The sequence below is a fragment of the Hordeum vulgare genome, chromosome 6H (genome assembly GCF_904849725.1).
Source record: "Hordeum vulgare subsp. vulgare chromosome 6H, MorexV3_pseudomolecules_assembly, whole genome shotgun sequence".
Taxonomy (NCBI): domain Eukaryota; kingdom Viridiplantae; phylum Streptophyta; class Magnoliopsida; order Poales; family Poaceae; genus Hordeum; species Hordeum vulgare.
Window position 1 is genome coordinate 450783166 of NC_058523.1, and position 19936 is coordinate 450803101.

The window sequence follows — 19936 nt, forward strand, 5'->3', positions numbered from 1 at the left end:
ATGACCGCTTCTTCGTGTACCCATTGTGGGCGGAGCCCTCCGTGGAATCTCGTAGTCGTTACCCTCCGTGGGTTGAAGTATCCACTAACATGGACAAATGATAGTGCCACCTATCGGAACCATGCGAAAAATGACCGTGTCAACCTTTGTGTTTGATCTCCCTACCTTACCCTCTATTTATTCTTGCATGTTTTACTTTCCACTACAATACTCTTAGATATGCATGTGTAGGGTGTCCTTGACTAGACATAGTTGCTAAAACTGGCCCACACTAAAAATTGGGAAAAAGCAAAGTTTTTATCTTGTCAATTATTCTAATCACCCCCCTCTAGACATACTTTCGATCTTACAAAACAGTTACATTGCAAGGACTATTACTCGAAGATTGTTGTTACAGTTTTCTCTATGTCCTTAACAAGACTAGTTCGTGGGAAGGTCAAGCATCATGAGTTGTAGGTCTTGCTAGATAAGCATGCAGTTGTGTTTCAAACTCCTAGTACTCTGCCCCTAGAAGACTTAAGGATCACGCAATTCCATTAATTCCTCGGGCAAGACCAGTTTCTGTCAGACCATATGGAATTTCTCCACATCTCAAGGATGAATTGGAAAAGCAAACTAAGGAACTATTGGGCATGATTAGCCATAGCAGTAGTGCCTTCTCCTCTCCCGTTTTACTTGCTAAGAAAAGAAGAAGAGGAAACTTGGAGAATGCTGGTGGACTATAGACATCTTACTGCAATCACTTTGAAAAGTAAGTATCTTGTGTGTGTCATTGATGAACTATTGCATGATTTTCGGGTGCTTATAGGTTTTCTAAGTTGGATCTGAAAGCTGGTTATCATCAGATAAGGTTGGCCCCAGGAGAAGGATATAAAACAACATTTCAGACACATAATGGGCACTATGAGTTTAATGTTATGGGTTTTGGTTTGACTCGAGCACCTGGTACTTTTCAAGGCACTATGATTTATGATTTTTCTCCTGTTTTGACGAAGTGTGGAGTGGTGTTGTTCGATGATATACTAGTGTTCAGTAAAGCCTTGAAGCAGCATTGGAAACATTTTGATGAAGTACTATGAACAGACCTCTGTGAGTATATGAGAAAGAATATCTGGCTATCCTATTAGCAACTGATAAATGGAGGCCTTATTTGCAAGTGCGGGAGTTCATCAATTAAAGTGATCAAAGGAGTTTAGCTCATCTACAAGATCAAAGATTACACATAGTTTCGTGATGCTTGTGATATGTGATACGTCTCCAACGTATCTATAATTTTCGATGGTTTCATGCTATTATCTTGTCATACTTTGGATGTTTTGTATGCCTTTTATATATTTTTTGGGACTAACTTATTAACTCAGTGCCAAGTGCTAGTTCCTGTTTTTTCCATGTTTTTGACCCCTTTCAGAGGAGGATTTTGAACGGAGTCCAAACGGAACGAAACTGCCAAAAAGATTTTTTCCGAAACAGAAAAAGATCGGGAAGCCTGAGACTTAGGGCAGGGGGCCTGCAGGGACCCCACAAGCCCCCTAGCCGCAGCCAGGGGGGCCCGCGCCTCCCTGACTTTTGGGCTTCCTGGGCCACCTCTGCCCTAGGACTTTCGCCTATAAATCCCCTAAAATCGCAGAAAAAATCAAGAGATCATCGAAAGTACATTTCCGCCGCCGCAAGCTTGTGTCTCCGTAAGATCCCATCTGGGGCACGTTTTGGTGCCCTCCCAGAGGGGGATTCGGATACACAGGGCTTCTTCATCAACACCATGACCTCTCAGATGATGCGTGAGTAGTTCACCATAGACCTACGGGTCCATAGCTAGTAGCTAGAAGGCTTCTCCTCTCTCTTGGATCTTCAATACAAAGTTATCCATGATCTTCATGGAGATCTATCCGATGTAATATTCTTTTGCCGTGTGTTTGTCGAGATCCGATGAATTGTGGATCAGGTTATCTGTGAATTTTATTTGAGTTTCCTCTGATCTCTCTTATGCATGATTTCATATCCTTGTAATTCTCTTCGAGTTGTGAGTTTTGTTTGGCCAACTAGATCTATGATTCTTGCAATGAGAGAAGTGCTTGGTTTTGGGTTCATACCGTGCGGTGACCTCACCCAGTGATAGAAGGGGTAGCGGGGCACGCATCATGTTGTTGCCATCAAGGGTAAAAAGAAGGGGTTTTCATCATTGGTTTGAGATTATCCCTCTACATCATGTCATCTTGCTTAAGGCGTTACTCTGTTCGTCATGAACTCAATACACTAGATGCATGCTGGATAGCGGTCGATGTGTGGAGTAATAGTAGTAGATGCAGAAAGTATCGGTCTACTTGTCTCGGACGTGATGCGTATATGTATGATCATTGCCTTAGATATCGTCATGACTTTGCGCCGTTCTATCAATTGCTCGACAGTAATTTGTTCACCCACGGTAATATTTGCTATTTTGAGAGAAGCCTCTAGTGAACACTATGGCCCCCGGGTCTACTCCACACCATATTTTCAGCCTTACTCTTTTTCTTCGTTGCACTTTCCGCCTTCAGATCTCACTTTGCAATCAATCTTGAAGGAATTGGCAACCCCTTTATAGCGTTGGGTGCAAGCTCTTTGTGTTTGTGCAGGTACTCTGGACTTGACGAGATTCTCCTACTGGATTGATACCTTGGTTCTCAAACTGAGGGAAATACTTACTGCTCCTGTGTTGCATCACCCTTTCTTCTTCAAGGGAAAACCAATGCAAGCTCAAGAGACGACAGAAGGTTCTTGTCAACGTAGCAGAAGGATTTTTGGCGCCGTTGCCGGGGAAGGACTTTTGTTGCCGTAGCAGAAGAATTTCTGGCGCCTTTGCCAGGGAGGATCAAGTCAAGAACTCATCCAAGTAAATGTCGCAAACTCATCTCTTTCATTTACTTTTTTGCCTCTCGTTTTCCTCTCCCCCACTTCTGAAAAACAAAAAATTACAAAAAAATCTTTGCCTTTTCGTTCGCCCTTTTTTCTCGCTTGCTTTCTGTTCGTCTATGTGGGATAGTCTACCTGTCCTCATGGCTAGATCCACCACTTCGAACGATACTCCCGAGAGCGAAGTTCTAAATTTTAAAAAAATTGAGGAAGAAAACTTAAAGGATGCTTGGTATAGGATTTGCAATGCTCAGAGTAGATCTACTCATAAGCAATCCACTACCGTCCTGCTTCGCAGTTCTTATGTGTGTGTTTCTCCTTGGAATAGGTATATTCTTGACACCACGTAGGTCGAAATTTCTTGGGTAGCCATACCGTTGATTCTTACGGAGCTGTAATAAATTTGGTAGGCTCACCCTCACTCATGGTTAATGGAACTACCTTAACTCTAGAACATGTGATGCGTAGGCTGGACGTCATTGAAAATAAAGTTGCTACGATCGAACTTATTGAGAATTTGGATAAAAAGATCCACAACCAAATCACTCAGTACGGATCCAAGGTGGGAATGGTTTTGAAAAATTTAAAGGAGAAGGAACCCACAGTTAACGAAAAACTAGGTCATGATTCCGCTAGGATTGGCAAGCTAGAGGATGTTATAACCAACTTGGGTTCTGCTTTTGCCACTGTGCCGAATACTCCAGACTTTGCCCACAATAAGGTCACAAAGTCTGTTTTAGTTCCCAAAAATAGTGGTGAATCATCTAGCAAGAAATATGAAAACCTTAACATGATAAGTGATCACGCTACTTATGGTTTGAGCACCAAAGACGATGATACGTGATTCTATCGCTTTTATGCCTAGCTAAGGGCGTTAAACAATATAGCTTGTTGGGAGGCAACCCAATGAATTTATCTTTTTCTTTCTGTTTTGTTGCGTCCACACCATCATAATTCTGTTGTGTTGTGTTTTTTTCTGTGTTTCTTTTTGTGTTTGAGCCAAGCAAAACCTTGACTAGTCTTGGTAATGGTTGTTTGATCGTGCTGGAAAAAGACAGAAACTTTTTGCTCACGAGATGATTTGTCATTTTTATTCAGAAAGAGCTTTTGAGTTGATTCTTTTTGCTTCTGATTGATATGCCTTTTTCCCAGGTAGTCGTAATTTTCAGAATTTTTTGAGGTACCACAAGTATACGAAGTATACTGATTGCTACAGACTAGTCTCTTTTTGACAGATTCTATTTTTGTTGAGTTGGTTGTTTGTTTTGATGAAATATGGATAGTATCGGGGGGGGGGGGGGGGGTACTAGACATTGAAAACTGATAATACATTAGCCCAACACCAATATAAATATAAATCAAGATGTCTACAGTATCAAAAGTGGTGGTAGTTTGTTTTCTTGTGCTAATGATATCACGAGTTTCTGTTTAAGTTTTGTGTTGTGAAGTTTTCAAGTTTTGGGTGATGTTCTCATGGAGAAAGAGATAAGGAGTGGAAAGAGGTCAAGCTTGGTAATTCCCAAGGAATCCCAAGCCAAATTTTAGGACACCAAAAAGCCTAAGCTTGGGGATGCCCCGGGAAGGCATCCCCTCTTTCGTCTTCAATCCATCGGTAACATTACTTCGAGCTATATTTTTATTCACCACATGATATGTTTTGCTTGGAGCATCTTGTATCATAGGAGTCTTTTCTTGTTGTTGTGTCACAATAATCCTTGATGCACACCTTTTTGAGAGAGAGAGACATGCACTCATCATGATTTTGCTAGAATGCTCATAGTGCTTCACTTATATCTTTTGAGCTAGATAGTTTTGCTCTTTGTGCTTCACTTATATCTTTTAGAGCATGACGGTGCGTGACTTGGCAGTTGGCTTATGCTATGAAAGTAGTTACAAAGGTGATAGGTACCCAAAGAGGATACAAAAACATCCATCTTCATGTGTATTGAGTAGAAAGATAAGTTCTGATTCCTCTCAATTAGTTTTGAGACGTGTATTTGGTAATATTAAGAGTTATGTTAGTAGGGTGTTGTGAATCTAGAAATACTTGTGTTGAAGTTAGTGATTCCCGTAGCATGCACGTATGGTGAGCCGCTATGTTAGGAAGTTGGAGCATAATTGATCTATTGATTGTCATCCTTTGTGTTGAGGCCGGGATCGTGCGATGGTTAACACCTACCAACCCTTCCCCTAGGAGTATGCGTTTAGCACTTTGTTTTGATTACTAATAAAAACTTTCGCAACAAGTATGTGAGTTCTTCATGACTAATGTGAGTCCCTGGTATAGATGCACTTTCACCTTCCACCATTGCTAGCCTCTCTAGTGTCGCGCAATTCTCGGCGGTGCACAAAACCACCATATGCCTTCCTCAAAACTGCCACCATACCTACCTACTATGGCATTTTCATAGCCATTCTGAGATATATTGCCATGCAACTCCCACCGTTCCATCTCATGACTTGTGCCGTCACTCTCATATTGCCATTGCATGATTGTAATATATCTAGCGAGATGTTTCAACGTCATACGCCAAGCAAGATCGTTGAACATCCCGGTACACTGCCGGAGGCATTTCCTATAGAGTCATCATCATTCTAAGCTTTGAGCTGTGAGTAAATAAAAGTATGATGATCATCATTATTAGAGCATTGTCCCATGTGAGGAAAAAAAGATGCCAAAGAGCCCAAATAAAAAATGGAAAAAGAGGCCCAAGAGCCCAAATAAAAAAAGAGAAAAAGACAGAAGGGACAATGCTACTATCCTTTTCCACACTTGTGCTTCATAATAGCACCATGTTCTTCATGATTGAGAGCTTCTTGCTTTGTCACTACCATATGCTAGTGGGAATCTTCATTATATAACTTGGCTTGTATATTTCAATGACGGGCTTCCTCAAAATTGCCCTAGGTCTTCGTGAGCAAGCAAGTTGGATGCACACCCACTAGTTCTCCTTTTGAGCTTTCACATACTTATAGCTCTAGTGCATCCTTTGTATGGAAATCCCTACTCATTCACATTGATATCTATTAATGGGCATCTCCATAGCCCTTTGATATGCCAAGTCAATGTGACCATCTCCTCTTTTATGACTCACAACCACCACCACACTCTATTCCAGCTATAGTGCTATATCCATGGCTCACGCTCATGTATTGCGTGATAGTTATAAAAAGTTTGAGAAAGTAAGAGTGCGAAAACAATTACTTGGCCAATACCGCGGTTGTGCACGATTTATATTAGTTGTGTGAGGATGATGGAGCATAGCCAGACTATATGATTTTGTAGGGATAACTTTCCTTGGCCTTGTTATTTTGAAAGTTCATGATTACCTAGCTAGTTTGCTTGAAGTATTATTGTTTTCATGTCAATAGCAAAACTATTGTTTTGAATCTTACGGATCTAAAAATTCATGTCACATGAAAGAAGTTGCAAAGTACAACTATGCTAGGTAGCATTCCACATCAAAAATTCAGTCTTTATCACTTCCCTACTCGAGGACGAGCAGGAGTTAAGCTTGGAGATGCTTGATACGTCTCCAACGTATCTATAATTTTTGATGGTTTCATGCTATTATCTTGTCAAACTTTGGATGTTTTGTATGCCTTTTATATATTTTTTGGGACTAACTTATTAACTCAGTGCCAAGTGCCAGTCCCTATTTTTTCCATGTTTTTGACCCCTTTCAGAGGAGGATTTTGAACGGAGTCCAAACAGAACGAAACTGCCAAAAATATTTTTTCCGAAACAGAAAAAGATCGGGAAGCCTCAGAATTAGGGCAGGGGGCCTGCAGGGACCCCACAAGCCCCCTAGCCGCGGCCAGGGGGGCTCGCGCCTCCCTGGCTTGTGGGCTCCCTGGGCCACCTCTGCCCTAGGAATTTCGACAATAAATTCCCTAAAATCCCAGAAAAAATCAGGAGATCATCGAAAGTACTTTTCCGCCGCCGCAAGCTTCTGTCTCCGCAAGATCCCATCTGGGGCACGTTCTGGTGCGCTGCCGGAGGGGGGTTCAGATACGGAGGGCTTCTTCATCAACACCATGACCTCTCCGATGATGCGTGAGTAGTTCACCATAGACCTACGGGTCCATAGCTAGTAGCTAGATGGCTTCTTCTCTCTCTTGGATCCTCAATACAAAGTTCTCCATGATCTTCATGGAGATCTATCTGATGTAATCTTCTTTTGCGGTGTGTTTGTCTTGATCCGATGAATTGTGGATTTATGATCAGATTATCTATGAATCTTATTTGAGTTTCTTCTGGTCTCTCTTATGCATGATTTCATATCCTTGTAATTCTCTTCGAGTTGTGGGTTTTGTTTGGCCAACTAGATCTATGATTCTTGCAATGGGAGAAATGCTTGGTTTTGGGTTCATACCGTGCGGTGACCTCACCCAGTGACAGAAGGGGTAGCGAGGCACGCATCATGTTGTTGCCATCAAGGGTAAAAAGATGGGGTTTTCATCATTGGTTTGAGATTATCCCTCTACATCATGTCATCTTGCATAAGGCGTTACTCTGTTCGACATGAACTCAATACACTAGATGCATCCTGGATAGAGGTCGATGTGTGGAGTAATAGTAGTAGATGCAGAAACTATCGGTTTACTTGTCTCGGACGTGATGCCTATATGTATGATCGTTGCCTTATATATCGTCATGACTTTGCACGGTTCTATCAATTGCTCGACAGTAATTTGTTCACCCACCATAATATTTGCTTTTTGAGAGAAGCCTCTAGTGAACACTATGGCCCTCGGGTCGACTCCACACCATATTTTCAGCCTTACTCTTTTTCTTCGTTGCACTTTCCACCTTCAGATCTCACTTTGCAATCAATCTTGAAGGGATTGACAACCCCTTTATAGCGTTGGGTGCAAGCTCTTTGTGTTTGTGCAGGTACTCCGGACTTGACGAGATTCTCCTACTGGATTGATACCTTGGTTCTCAAACTGAGGGAAATACTTACTGCTCCTGTGTTGTATCACCCTTTCCTCTTCAAGGGAAAACCAACGCAAGCTCAAGAGACGACAGAAGGTTCCTGTCAACGTAGCGGAAGGATTTCTGGCGCCGTTGCCGGGGAAGGACTTTTGTTGCCGTAGCAATATGCGTTGGGTTTTCTATGAAAAGGAACGGGTGATTCGGCACAATATAGGTAAGTCTTTCACATAGTAGAGAACCAAGGTTTACATCAAACCAATAGGAGTATCAACCAGCGCCCGTCTTCAGCGACTACACAAAAGAAACAAACACTTGCACATAACGCAGGCAAGAGTGTGGTCTATCCCCTTGGCCTCGTTATTTGCAAGCAAATAAAGTCTGTAGATAGAAGTTGCAAAGTGAAAACGGAATAGAATGTAAATTAAGGCAGTGAGGTATTGTAGCGTTTGTAAACTTATAAGTGAATAGACCCGGGGCCATAGTTTTCCCTAATGGGATCTCTCACGTAGTAGGCATATGGTGGGTAAACAAATTACTCTTGGGAAACTCATAGAAAAGCGCATAGTTTGGTGATATTCACGGCAATGATCATATGAATATAGACATCACGTCCATAAGAAAATAGGCTGACTCCTACCTGCACCTATTAGTATTACTCCACTTCAAGAGCACTTCTATGCTTTCCTATATACGTATTAAGTTCATGACAAACATAGTAATGCTTGCAGAACGATGACATGATGTAGACAAAGAGAACTCAAACAATATGAATTAACCCCATTGTTTTATCCTTAGTGGAAAAAAATACAAAGACGTATCTTGTCCCCTTCTGTCAATGGGATATAGAAACCCGTCAGATTGAACTCACTACAAGGCACCCTTCTCACTGAAGAAATATCAATCTAGATGGCAAAACTATTTCAATAGACGAGAGAGATTTACGAAGCTATGATAATAATGCAAATAAGAATCATAATTAGAATTCAGAGAATACTCATATCTTTATCATGAATAATCTGAACATAAACGCACAATTCATCATATCCTAACAAATGCACCACACAATATGATTACATTGAATAGATCAAAGAGAAGATGCGATGATCATTGTATTCAAGATCAAGAGAGAGAGAGAGAGAGAGAGAGAGAACCATCTAGTTATTAGCTATGGACCTGTAGGTGTGTGATAAACTACTCACACATCACCATGGGAGCAACAAGGTTGATGTAGAGATCCTCCGTGATCGACCCTCCCTCTGATAGGGCATAAAAAAGGCTCCAAATGGCCTCAGGGCAGAACAAAGACTTGGGGCGGCAGAAAAAGTGTTTCGGGTAGCTCTCTAGGGTTTTTGTAGTATTTGCGAATTTATAGGACGGGAGGTACGTCAGGAGATGCGCGAGGGGGCCAGCACACAACAAGGCGCAACCACCCCTAGGCGCGCCTTGATGTGTGCTGCCTGCCTCATGAAGTGTCTGGTCTCCTCCTGATGCTTCGACGTCTTTTTTTGGTTCAACAAAAAACATTTTTTTGGGCAATTAGACTTCGTTTCGTACTGTAAACCTGAAAAGCCAAAAACATGCTGAAAACAACAATTGGCACGGGGCACTGGGTTAATAGGTTGGTTCTTAAAAATAATGTTAATCGGTATATAAACACCCAAAAGCATCCTAGAATGATAATATTATAGCATGGAACAATAAAAAAATATAGATACGTTGGAGACGTACCAGCATCCCCAAGCTTAATTCCTGCCCGTCCTCGAGTAGGTAAAAGACAAAAACATAATTTTTGATGTGACTTGCTACCCAACATGTAATCTATTGTAGGTTTGATCACTGAGAAACGATGAATAAATAAACATTAACATAGTTATAGTTATAAACAAAAGAAACACAATCAACGAGTTTCAAAATATACGGTTCTTAAAGAATGTTCACCCCCTATTCGTTTTATCATATAAGTATAGATTGTCTCCATCCTCACCACATAAATACAAATGTTAAGCACTACAGTGTCAATTTGGGCAATTGTATCATACTCTTTAATGCACTTCAACTTTTTATTACTTACTCAATGTATGAGTGTGAACCATGGATATAGCATAAAGATGGAATATAATATGGTGCTGGGTTTCAAAGGGGTGAAAGTGGAGAAGAAAGTCTCGCATCAACTAGGAGTATCAACAGGATATGGAGATATCATCAATAGATATCAATGCAAGGAGTAGGGATTGCCATGCAACGGATGCACTCGGGCTATAAGTGTATGCAAGCTCAACTGAAGCTAAGTGGATGTACATCCAACTTGCTTGCTCATGAAGACCTCGGGCATTTGAGGAAGCCCATCATCTAATATACAAGACAAGTTCTATAATGAAAAAATCCCACTAGCATATGGAAGTGACAAAACAAGAGACTCTCCATGTGAAGAATATGGTGCCACTTTGAGGCACAAGTGTGCAAAAAAGGGGTAGTAGCACTCTCCCTTCTCTTTTTCTCTCATTTATTTATTTCCCCTTTTATTTCTTTCTTGTTTCTCTTTTTTATTTTTATTTTTCTTTTTCTTTTTCTTTTTCTCTTTCTTTTTCTTTTTCTTTCTTTCTTTTACTTTTTGTTCGGAGTCTCATCCCGACTTGTGGGGGAATCATTGTCTCCATCATCCTTTCTTCACTAAGATAGTGCCCTAATAATGACGATCATCACACTTTTATCTACTTACAAGTAAACATGAAAACTGTAGTATGACTATATGAATGCCTCTCGTAGTGTACCAGGATGTGTAATGATCTAGCATAACATGTATAAAAAATGATGAATGGTGGCTTTGCCACAAATACCATGCCAACTTATATGATCATGCAAAGCAATATGACAAGGGAAGTAATAGTCATATAATGTGACGGTGGAAGTTGCATGTCAATATATCTTGGAATGGCTATGGAAATATCATGATAGGTAGGTATGCTTGCTATTTGGAGGAAGATATAATGAGGTTTATGTGTAACAGACTATATCATGTCACGGATTTTGGATGCACCAACGAAGGTTGCACCGATCCTCCACGTGACAATGGGAAATGCACGGTACCAAAGAGGCTAGCAAATATGTGAAAGTGAGAGTGCATATATCCATGGATTCACATTAGTCATGTAGAATTCACATACTTATTGCAAGATTTTATTAGCTCTCTCAAAGCAAAGCACTGCTCGCATGCCTCGAGGGAGGAGCTTGGTTGGAGTTAACCATCGCGGGCCCCGACCCAAACAACACTAGGATTTGAATGAGGAATCAGTATGATCACACATCATCACCACGGCATAAAAATATTTGGATGAACAACAAGTTAACAGTTCTAATTCATGATACCTATATTAACCAATCATCATGCACTCATGATTTTTCACATTACCACATTAATATCATTAACCATGATTTCTCCTTTATGTGCTACATGTGGTTTTGATGATGCACCCATTGAATACCTATTATTTTTGAACTAGTCTTATAACCCATGCAAATTACCATCTCTGTTAATTAACTCTGAAACAAATATAAGTGAAGAATGAGAGTGCAATTTTTTTAAATCTATATGCGACTGTGCTCTAAAAGATATAGGTGAAGCACTAGAGCAACTGCTAAGCTCACAAGATATAAGTGAAGTATAAAGATTATTCTAATGAATCATGGTGATATTGTGTCTCTCTCAAGTGGGTGAACTCATAGAGTAATGATTGAGGCAAAATAAAAACAAAAATCAAACTAAAGCAAATGATGCTCCAAGCAAAACTCATATCATGTGATGAATAAAAATGTAGCTCCAAGTGACATACCGATGGATTGAGACAAAAGAGGGGATGCCTTCCGGGGCATCCCCAAGCTTGGATGCTTAAGTATTCCTTAGATTATTACCTTCGGGTGCCTTGGGCATCCCCAATCTTAGGCTCTTGCCGCTCCTTATTCCTTCATCCATCGTGATAAAACCCAAAACTTGAAAACTTCAACACACAAAACTTAAGAGAAATTTCATGAGATTCGTTAGTATAATAAACATATCAAACAATTTAGGTACTGTTATAAATTGATTCATATTTTATTATTGCATAAGGTACTGTATACTAACTTCTCCATGAATTATAACGCCCCGCCGATACAATCCATGACATCATGAAAATAAGCAAATTATGCAAGGAAAAAACAGAATTTGTCTAAAACAGAATAGTCTGTAATGATATAATTAATTACCATAATTATGTAAATCAAAAAGTTCTTAAAAATTATGACGACCTAAGGAAGTTTTATAGAAATGCTATGTAAAAAATTCAGATCAGGATGACGCTGTAGTAAAATCAGAGAAATTCTGCAGTGGATGCTAAAGTTTTTGTTTTTACACCACATCAATTCTACCATCATTCAAACCATCTCAAAGGATTTATTTGGCACAAAAACTAAATTAAACACAAAAACACAATAATTATAGAGTATAAAAATCATTTTAGCACACACAAAAAATTAAAATTAAAATAACAAGATAACTATTGGGTTGCCTCCCAACTAACGCAATTGTTTTACGCCCCTAGCTAGGCATAATGCATATGGTTCAAGTGTTGTCATTTTTGAAACAACACTCATAAGTAGCCCTAATGATAGATTCATAACATTGTTTGATTCTTTTTCTAGGGAAGTGTTCCATCCCTTTCCTTCATGGCAATTGGAACCGTATGTTTCCCTCTTTCATATCAATTGATGCACATATACTTCATAGAAAGGGTCTCCCAAGTATTATTGAACAAGATGGGTTACAATAAATATAAAGAACTATAAAATCTACAAGCACATAAGTTTTATTATCAATTATGATAACATCATTTATTCTTCCCATAGGTTTCTTGATACTAGAGCCTGCAAGGTGTAAATTAAGGGAACACTCATGAATATTAGTGAAACCAAGTACATCACATAAAGATTTAGGTATAGTGGAAACAATAGCACCTAGGTCACACAAGGAATTGCATTAATATTCTTTGATTTTATTTTGATAGTAGGTTCCCACTCATCATGCAACTTTCTAGAAATAGAGACTTCTAACTCAAGTGTTTCACCATAGGCTTTTACCATGCATTCTACTATATGTTGGGTAAAAGCTCTATTTTGTTCATAAGCATTGGGTGAGATAATGATTACTTGCATAAAGGAAATACTTCTCCTAAATAACAATTATAATAATTAAAATCCTTGTGATCTAACATAGTGGGCACATCACTAGTTAAAGTTTTGACCTCTCCAAACCAACTTTTTCAGTTTTATCACTATAGTCATCACCATCCAAGCTATTGGGACACTCTCTAGCTAAATTTCAATCATTTCAGTCCATTTACCATAAATATTCATGTTAGTAAACAAATATTCAATAGGAGAAGAACCAATCACTTTAAGATATTCATCATGATTCCGGTAAAACCCGTGTGGAAGAGCATTTTCCAGGAATTCCTGCTTAGCTTTCAACTTAGTGGTCCTCTCCATAATTTCATTGATAGATATATGGATGGATTTAATAGTATCATTAAATTCATGCTTTGGTGGAAAACTTTTACTTTTAAGAATTTCTACATCAAGAGCAATCCTATCCATATTCCTAGCCAAATCATCAATCTTATGCAACTTTTCCTCTACCGCAGTATTGAAAACTTTTTGAGAACTAATGAATTATTTAATGGTGTTCTAAAGATGAGAGGATAACTTATTACTATTTGTAGAAGTATTTCGATAAGAACTATGATAAGAATTGCCATAACTATTACAGGGGTTACCGGCATATGGCCTAGCATTGAAATTACCCCTATATACATTGTTATTAAAATTATTTCTCAAGATAAAATTCACATCAATGGATCTATAATTTTTCTAAATAAAGCTAGACAAGGGCATGTCATTAGGATCAATATGAGAATTTTTATTAGAAACCAAATTCATAAGAGGATCAACCTTTTCGCTCAAAGTAGGGATTTCCTCAATAGAATTTACCTAGTTACAAGTTGGAGCTCTTTCGGTATGCCATTGAGAGTATTTTGTCATGATGTTACCCAGGATTTTGGTGGCATCTCCTAGTGTAAACTCCATCAAGGTACCACCTCTAGCAGAATCTAGAAGAGTTCTAGACACAAAGTTTAGTCAAGCATAGAAAATTTGGATAATCATCCACAAGTTTAAACCGTGTGTAGGGCATTTCCAATCAATGTTTTCATCCTATACCAAGATTGTGCAACATGTTATTGGTCATGTTCCTTAAATCTCATAAGTTGATTTCTAAGGGGGATTATCTTAGCAAGAGGAGAATACTTGGTAATAAACTCATCTTTACATTTATCCCATGTTCCAATACTATTACGTGGTAAAGATGTGAACCAAGATTTAGCTTTATATCGTAAAGAAAAACAAATAACCTTAATTGCACAATATTATTATCCATATCATTTTTCTTTTCCATATCACAAAGTTCAACAAAGGTATTAAGATGAGTAGCAGGATCCTCATTAGGATTTCCCAAAAATTGTTCGTTCATCACAAGATTTAACAATGCAGCATTTATATCATAAGACTTTGCACTAGTGGTGGGTGGTATAGGTGTACTAATAAAATCATTGTTATTAGTATTTGAGAAGTCAAACAACTTAGTAGTATCTTGAGACATGGTGACCGAGCAAGGAAAGTAACAAGTAGGACAAGTAAACCAACGAGCAAAGAAGTAAACTAGTGACTAGAAAAGGTAAATATTTTTGTATTTTTAGTTTTTATGGAGCGAGCTAAATATAACAAAAAAAAAAGAAGAACAAGTGAATTAAACTTTATGTGAAGTTACTTGATGGCAGGTTGGTCATCAAAACTGATCAAAGGAGTTTAGCTCATCTAGAGGATCAAAGATTACACCCAGTCTCGTGATGCTTGTGATTTGCGTTGGGTTTTCCGTGAAGAGGAATTGGTGATGCAACACAATATAGGTAAGTATTTACCTTAGTAGATAACCAATGTTTATCGAACCAATAGGAGTATGAATCAACCCCCGTCTTCAGCGACTGCACACAAAAGAAACAAACACTTGCACCCAACGTGAGCAAGATGGTTGTCAATCCCCTTGGTCTCGTTATTTGCAAGAAAGTAAAGCATGTAGATAGAAGTTGAAAAGTGAAAGGTAAATAAGGAGTAATAGCGAGGTATTGTAGTGTTTGTAAACTTATAAGTGAATAGACCCACGGGCGTAGTTTTCCCTAATGGCATCTCTCATGTAGTAGGCATAGAATGGGTAAACTAATTGTCCTTGGGCAATTGCTAGAAAAGCACATAGTTATGTGATATTCATGGCAATGATCATATGTATATAGGCATCACATCCATAAGCAAATAGGCCGACTCATGCCTACACCTATTATTATTAGTCCACTCAAGAGCGCTTCCATGCTTGCATCTCTATGTATTAAGTTCATGATAAACATAGTAATGCTTGGAGAACGATGACATGATGTAGACAAAGAGAACTCAATCAATATGAATTAACCCCGTCATTTTATCCTTAGTGGCAACAATAAAAAGACATATCGTATCCCCTTCTGTAAGTAGGATATAGAAACCCATCAGATTGAACCCACTACAACACACCCCTCTCATTGAGGAAATATCAGTCTAGTTAGCCAAACTATTTAAATAGATCACAAAGATGTACGAAGCTATGATAATCATGCAAATCAGAATCATAATTAGAATTGAGAGGAGACTCATATCTTTATCATGAGTAATTTGAACATAAACCCACAATTCGTCGGATCCCAACAAAAACACCGCACAATAGGATTACATCGGATAGATCAAAGCGAAGATGTGATGATCATTGTATTGAAGATGAAGAGAGAGAGAGAGAGAGAGCTAGGTACTAGCTACAGGCCCGTAGAATTGTAGTAAACTAAGCACACATCACCATGGGAGCGGCAAGGTTGATGTAGAGGTCCTCCATGGTCGACCACCCCTCCGATGGTGCATCGGGAAGGGCTCCATATGGCCTCATGGTGGAATAGAGACTCGCGGAAGTGGAAGAAAAGTGTTTTGGGTGGCTCTCTAGGGTTTTGGGGGTATTTGAGAATTTATAGGGAGAAGAGGTACGCCAAGAAACGCCCTAGGGGGCCAGCACACAAGAGGGCACGACCACCCCCTCGGCGTGCCCTGATTTGTGTTGCCTCCCTCATGCAGCATCTCGTCTCCTCCCGATGATTCCACGTCTTCTTTTGGTCCAGAAAAAATCATAAAAAAGTTTTGGAGCAATTTGACTTTGTTTTGTTTTGTAAACCTGAAAAGCCAAAAGCATGCAGAAAACAACAACTGGCACTGAGCACGGCGTTAATAAGTTAGTGCATAAAAATATACTAATTGGTATATAAATACCTAAAAAGCATCCTAAAATGATAATATTATAGCATGGAACAATTAAAAATTTAGATATGTTGGAGACGTATCATCTGGCAGCACAAATGTCTGACCAAATTACTTGGATTGAATTACCACATATAGTACAAACAAAGCAAAGAAAATTCTGGAGCTGATGCACTATCTAGAAAACCACCTGATGAATCTCATTTATTTGCTCTTTCGTGTGCTCAGCCGAGTTGGCTGTTAGAAATAATGGAGAGTTACAAAGAGGATGCTACACCTCTATTCATTGATACATCACTTAGCAGTGGAGCGAGCATCTAAACCTCATTACACTCTTATTAATGGATTGTTAAGGTATAAGTAGAGTATGTGGGTGGGAGCACTTCCTGGATTACACCATATTTTTTTGCAACTTTCAATGAAAGTCATACGGATGCACTCTGTGTTTGAGTTACTTACAAAAGAATCCCTGCTCTGTTCTCTTGGTCTCGTATGACGAAGTTTATCCTAGCTCATGTGTAGTCCTGTTTGATATGTCAAAAAGCTAAACCAGAGAGAGTGCCACATCCTGGTTTATTATCCCCATTACCAGTTCCAAACAAATCATGGGACACTGTTTCTATGGATTTCATTAGTAGACTCCCTCCTTCTTGTCAGTATACCTGTATTTTGGTGGCGATTGACAAGTTCAGTAAACATGGACATTTTATTTCTCTCAAACATCCTTTCAATGCACAGAAGGTGGATGAAGCATTCCTACATAATGTGTACAAATTGCATGGATTGCCCAATGTAATTATATCTGATAGAGATCCATTGTACACTAGCCAATTCTGGAAGTTGTTGATCAATAAAACTGGTACTCACTTGAACATGAGCACAACTAATCATCCCTAAACTAATGGTCAGACCAAAAGAGTTAACCAACAGGTGGAGTCTTATCTCACATGTTTTATCAGTTCTCATCCTCATAAGTGGAGCAAGTGGTTGCCCTTGTGTGAATTTTGGTACAATTATAATTGGCACTCTACCTTGGGTAAGTCTCCTTTTGAAGTGTTGTATGGATATAAACCAAGATACTTTGGTATTAGTGAATCAGATACTATTGCACAAGTAGAAATGCAAGAGTGGTTGCAATCGAGGTAGTAAGTGACTGAGAATGTGAGGCAACATTTGTTGAGGAGATAACAACGTACGAAGAATCAAGCTGATAAGAACATAATTGAAAGATCTTTTGAGGTTGGTGATACAGTCTTCCTCAAACTGCACCCGTGTACTCAGCTGCCAGTGTACTCCAGAACGAGCCAGAAGTTAGCTTTCAAGTTCTTTGGACCTTTCCTAATTGTTGATAAGATTGGTGAAGTGTCTTACAGATTGGATCTCCCTCCTCGTAGTCGTATTCAACTAGTTTTTCATGTTTTCCAGCTCAAGCATTTTCTACCTCATGAAACGATGGTACATTCTACTTTACCTCCTGTTCATGCTGCTTTACAAGTCCCTATATAGATATTGCAACATCGGGTGTGGCAAGTTGGCAATTGAACTGTTGCTCAAGCATTAATCCAGTGGTCGGATTCTTATTCAAAGGATGCTACTTGGGTAGGTGTTGAGTTCTTGAAGCACATGTTTCCCCATGCTCCGGCCTGAGGACAAGCCGGTTCTCAAGAAGGGAGGAATAATTTCAGCACTGGTGACGAGGGAGAGACACAACATGAAGATCGAAGCGCAGCGACAGTGGCAAGAGGTGGAACTCTAGCTGATCTGGCAAGAACAAGGAACGCTCCAAGTTTTGAATCATCTCGGGGCGAGAAGAACAGCTCGTTCGCAAGACAACGCGGCCCAAGTGGAATGTCGGCCCGCAATGGGCCCACTAGTTAATACAAATTGTGTAACGACTCTTTGCTTCGGCTAGGATTTGAACGGCGGCCTTGTCCGAACCTGTCTCGACTCTGACAGCTGTGTGGAAGGTTGGGAGGAAATACACGATAGTTAGACACGTACTACCTCCGTCCTGGTGTATAAGTTATTCGCGTAGTTCTAGGTCGACAATTTAACTATCTAAATATGTATCATATGTGACAAAAAATATATATTTAGAAACTACATCCATGTAGAAATATAGTGATATGCTTTTTATGACATATAACACATATTTAGAACGTGCGGTGGGTTCCGCCATCTGCTTTCAGAAGCCCGCCGATTCACATCTCGTCACCCTTTTGTTTCCTCGTCGACGACCCAGCAGCCATGGACAACGGCGACAACCGCGTCCTCTATTCCATTGCGATGCTGCCAGAGGAGGTTGCCTACCTGCAGGCTATGAGGGCGATGCACCTGGCGCGCCAGCGCGCCCGTGCTACGCCCACCTTCTTCCCGAACAGCCTCGTCGTCCGCACCAGGGCGCTTCTTCCACATGAGACCGCCTACCTTGAAGCTCAGATGGCGATGCAACACGCGCGCGAGCGTGCCCGTGCTGCCGCGCCACCGTCGACACCAGCACTACCCGCGCCGGCAGATCCCGGTCCCGCTCCGGCACAGTCCGACCTCGCCCCCACGCCGGCACAGCCCGCCCCCGCTCCGGCCCAGCCCGAGCTCGACGCCGCCGCCGAGGACTCCTAGGGGTTTTCTTATTATTATTTTTCATTAGTTAGTAACGCGTGGACTCTCATCGGTCTTCGTGGCCGGTTTTTTTGATATTTAAGCGGACATTTTCATTAATATTAGGCATGTTTGGTACACGTCGACAAAAATGAATCGAGCCAGCGTTGGGCACATGCGTCGACCCAAACGTCGAAGCGGATGTTCGTGTCCGCCTGGCCAACTCAAAAGGACAAAATGCAAACAAAATCGTCGTCCGTTTGGGTCGGCCTGTTGAAGTTGACCTTAATTACTCAAATCAATGACCTAGAACTACGCGAATGACTTACTCGATTGGTCGGTAGTTGATCGAGAGCGACCCTTACATGATTGGTCCGTCGCTAATTTTTTTAAATATTGCATTTTTTTATTCTTTTTGAAAAATAATGCACCAAATCAAAAATTTAGAGAAATATACCTGCCTCGGCCTGGCTGTGGCCGACTGGGAGCTGTCGGCCTTGCCCTAGCCGACAAGGTGCTGTCGGCCTCCACGTGGCCGATTAGTGGCCACTCGGCTTTGGGGCAGCCGATAGGCCACTCGGCCTGGCCCTGGCCGAGTAGTGGCAGCGCCCCCTTCTTCTCCCTTCTTCTCCCTCCTTCTCCCTCCTTCTCTATTTCTTCTCCCTCCTTCTCTATTTGTTGTTTTGGAGGGAAGTTTCATCTTTTTTCCTCTTTGGAATAATCATTCTATTAATTCGAAGAAGAATTCAAACAATGAAAAAATGGTACTAAAATGATGTATTCCTTTTCTTGGATAAATAGCAATAGACACATGGAACTAAAATTTTATGTAATTTTATGTTTCTTGGATAAATAGCAATAGACACATGGATAAATAGCAATATCACTCGTGATGATATTTTATGTTGTGTAAGGAGGAGGGCATCCAAACTATCCGTCTCACTCGCGATGATATTTTATGTTAGCTATTTTGCCTACACGTCTCCATTCCCGCCTAATTTTTCGCACCACCTTTCCCGCCAAATTTTGCCCGTTTCGTTTCCTGCCACCTTTCCCGCCAACTATTTCTCTTATTTCCCGCCAAATCTTTCGCGC